This window comes from Idiotropiscis lumnitzeri, chromosome 7 (assembly GCF_059441095.1).
Source record: "Idiotropiscis lumnitzeri isolate Australia: NSW breed Sydney's pygmy pipehorse chromosome 7, RoL_Ilum_1.0, whole genome shotgun sequence".
Taxonomy (NCBI): domain Eukaryota; kingdom Metazoa; phylum Chordata; class Actinopteri; order Syngnathiformes; family Syngnathidae; genus Idiotropiscis; species Idiotropiscis lumnitzeri.
The window spans coordinates 10,820,934-10,825,516 of NC_142397.1; positions in this window are offsets into that span (position 1 = coordinate 10,820,934).

The following is a 4,583-nucleotide window of genomic DNA, read 5'->3' on the forward strand; positions in this document are numbered from 1 at the left end:
AAAGTGAAAGTGCTTTGTAAGTAAAGGCCAATTCCCTTAATTTTAGTGACAACGCATGTGACGTTTTGTCGTATGGAGTTTTACTGCTTTCAACCCAATGTGATGGCATCTTGTGTTATGCATGACAGTTTTCCCTGACTTGCTCCCACATCCGGGGCTTCCACTGTATTAATCAAAAAGAGAAATAGCACAGTTGGGATGCACTCCGTTTTTCTTGGGTGAGTGGTAACATCCCTATGCTTGATTCAGCCAAAAACAAATAAAAAAAAGAGCTGCTTTGCCAGGCTGTGTAATAGGTTCTTGCATGCAACAATGAAGAGCTACTTTCATCCAGTCAGTGATGCAGTCCTCACTGACATTGCGGCGCTAATGCAGATGAGCGAAGTGCACCTCTTGCTCTGAGCAAGCACCACCAGCAACGTCCAGCCGTACAGGCAGCTGCCTTCTTCCTCTCATGTGCCGACTTCCTCCTTACAAACCTTCGTCTTCACACGTTTTGTCTTGCAAAACACTGTTCATTCTTTTTTTTTTTTTTTTTATTCAGCATCCTGCCAAAATGGGGCGAAACCAGAGCAGCTTGTTTCATCTTTTTGAATGAAGCCTAATTTAGACATCTTGATTGGCCTGATAGAATTGTTTTTAGGGTGCTTGATTTAGTGCGCACACACATGAACACTACGACTCCGTGATTGTAGCCTATTACCCAATAACCATTTTGGGAGCTGTCACACTGGTTACCATGATGTGAAACTGTTAGCTCGAAAAAAAAAAAATAGGGTATGCAAATGAAAGGCTGTTTTTTCTTATTTTAACTCTGTTGTCATGGCTACAATGTGAAGCCGGGTTGTGCGGCTGGTGCAAAATGCGTCTCATTTAACTCCCTTTATTGATAAAACAAACATCGCTTTTAACATTCCTCAAGCATTTTTATTTTATTTATTTATTTTATTAATTATTGCAGTGCTCACTGTATATGTGATGATTCTTTGCAGGGATGGATTTGATTCATTATCCATGAAAATTAGAAAATAGAGAGCAGTTAAATTTAGCCATTTCTAGAGTGCATAAAATACTGATAACTCTCAATCGTAATCAGTTCCCGAGAAGTAGCTTTCGGTATTCCATACATGGATACAGAGGCGGCGTTTTTGTTTTTTTTTCCCGGGGGCAAGATTTTCATTAACTTAAATATATAAATCAATACATAATCTTAGGTAAGCTATAATATTTCATGAATGCAAATATTTTTAATCGATTCATGAAATTTAAAAAAAAGTTATTTTATTTTATTTTTTTTAACTAAATACCATGCACACATTTATGATGGATTAATTTCAATATTTAATACATACATCAGATATTTTTATATATATTTTATACATTATTTGACCATTTCCTACATTTTTCGTACAGTTTAGGTGGCCTGAATTGATGTACTCCAGCTGGTTTAAATGCTAAGTATTTCTCCACTGACGGCCATCAGTAGTCCGTTTTTTTTATTATTATTTAGTGGTCGGTGCCCCCTTGAATGTACCACATTTAAACTCTTTCTGCTTTTGCTGCAGTTTTTAATTTATTATGGACTATTCATCATGTAGACATGTATTATATGGTTAGAAGAGCGTGATAAATAGATTTGTGGCTTCAGCCTCCCACTGAAGCTCAGATCAGATCCGAGTACGTTGAAGGTGCACTGTCTGATACAGTATCAGATTCATATGCAATATGTTTCCACATCTGGAGGAGACCTGGTTCCGATGCGATTCATGTCCTATTTTCATTCATATCGTCAAACATATTTTGATATCAGGTTATCCGCTTTCACGTTATTTTCGCTTTCACTTATGCTCTCATGACACATTTTTTAATTGTGCCACTCGGAAGCAAAATTGTCTCCCGTCAAACATGTATTGTAACCCCAGCTTTAGACCTGTAGTAAATGCAGCCTTGAAGAAAGAAGCAATGCCTTTCTGAAATTTTCATGTCCATAAAAAGAAATTCTTGTGACCTCAGTCACCTTGATCTTTTATAGTCTCGCAGTGAATGTACTCACACACATATATGGTAGAGAAGATAATTATAACTGAACTGTAGACGGAAGGCTCGAAAATATGACATTGTGCGAAGAGCGAGCAGACGCTCAGCTGGATTCAACCCAACAAATTCATTTAGCGAGTCTAACAAATCATGCGGTCTTATTCACGTCAGAACTTCAAACTTGTTTTTGCAATAAAATTCAGAAAAGCACTCACAGACTTGAAAGAGGATCAAAGTGGATTGCAGCACAACGTAAATACGTGGAGCCCTTTTGCCTTTCAATTCACTTGTTTAGCTTCTTGCGTGAGAATCATTAAATGTTGCCCAGTTATGCACCTACAGCACAGAAGCTGACTCTACGTTGAGCGGACCGGTTCAGTCATGCATAAATGGCAACCACCCCCACCAGGCATGTCATGTATTTAAAAAAAAAAAAAAAGAAGAAAAATGAAAAAGATGTTTAACCTTATCTTCTCTGACTACATTCAAAAAACTGAATTTCAACATTTATTAGAGGTCGCACCATAAAATTTGACATCTATAATAACTATGAATAGTTGGTGAATAATGTAGTCGTATCGCTATTATGCACAGTTCCACATCAAAACCTTTATACATCCTTCAACATAACGTAAATATCCCATCGAGACCGGAATTATTTGCAGGACATTAAATCTATTTATTTCGTGTTCAGCAGTTTTGGCTCTCAATGCAGTAATGAGCTGCTTGATATTTAGTGGGTGGCCGTCCTAACTAAAACAAAGTGACAGCTGCATGCTAGCTTGTAATTTGTTTCCTACGAAACCCCACTTCGGTGTCCAAGCTCATTAAATGTGAGAATGAGTCACAAGCTGTATTTTTTTCATTGTTAAGTACACATTGGTGTTGAGCACACAACACCTCCCGTCTTCTGCACAATGCAATCATGTCTATGCAACGCAACTGTATTTAGTGCAGTGCCATGTGTTCTACAACATGTGGACGTTTAAATCAAAGCCATCATAATGTTGGACTCAGACCGTCTACAGCATGCGTGGGCAAACTTTTTCATTGGCGGGCCACAATGGGTTGTAAAATTTGACAGAGGGGCCGGACCAAGAGAGGATGGTCGGAGTGTTTTGGTAACCTCACCTCATCTGAGGAAAAAAATAAATTTAATTTTAAATGGAAGTGAACAAAAAACATTACAACGAAATGTGTCTTTGACACACCACAGTATTGAGAAAACAAAACATTAACAAGGTTTATTCATTTAATAGTTTTCAAGTTCGGCAGACCGGATTAAAATGTTTAACGGGCCGCATGTGGCCCCCGGACCGTAGTTTGCCCACGCTTGGTCTACATTGTGCTCAACTTTAAATGATCCACACTAGTTGTATTCTATTTATTTTCCTTGCGTAAAGTTTCATTGTCACATAATCCATCCAGTATCGAATTCACTTTTCCTCATGAGGGTCGCGGATGTGCTGGAGGCTATCCGAGCTGTGTCCGGGCAGTAGGCGGAGTACACCCTGAATTGGTCGCCAACCAATTGCAAGGCACACATAGACGAACAACCATGCGCGCTCAAACTCAGACCTAGGAGCCATTTAGAGCATCTAATCAACCTACCATGCATGTTTTTGGAATGTGGGAGGAAACTGGAGCACCCGGAGAAAACCCACACAGGCACGGAGAAAATATGCAACCCCCACAAAGGATGGCCGGAATTGAACCATGCATCTTTGAGCTGTGAGGCGGACGTCTATTACTGTGCCGCCTGACACATAATCACATTCACTTATTCACAGTGCTTCACGTGCAAAATAATAAGTGCCGGTAACCCTTTTTTGACACTTCCCAGGTAAATTAGGCGGGTGGTAACAGCGGATCATTAAGTGAATTAATTAATCATTAAATAAATACTTTTAAGTTAATTAATACCTTCTTTGATGGTTTGACCATTCTTGTTCTTTGAAATGAGTTGATATCTTCTATCTTTAGTGTTTCAATAACTTTAGTTGAAAAACATTTTCCACATACAGTCAAGCGTGAATTATATGTGTCAAAGTATTAACCCCTATTTTAGTAAAAGAACTCCAAACCTACTTTATTGTAGCCTCCTTCATATTTCAAGACTGATTTAATGAGTTTTTTTTTTCATCAATTATCCTTTAGACTATCCAGAATTTTTTTGATGTGGTGCCCTAGAGCAGTAATGCAGGCTTTTCTCTCAGTCGATATTAAATACACGCACTCCTACGTGTGACCCCTATTAACGCTACACTGTTTCAAAAACATCATCTCTGAAATCGTCTTACAAGTGACATAAAAATATTCTCGTAGATTTCTGTGGGGCGAGCATATTTGAATAAATGGAAATTGCAAATTATTTTGTGGGAGACAATATTTGCTTTGAGTAGCTGCAAGGTATCCCAGAGGATGCAGGGATTGTGTTCATCAGTGCACCTCTCTGGAGTGTTTGCATCAACTCAGTCGGCTTGATAGCTTCCATAGAGTCGGTGTCACATTACCTGATCTAGACATGATTGACACTTGAGACCCAC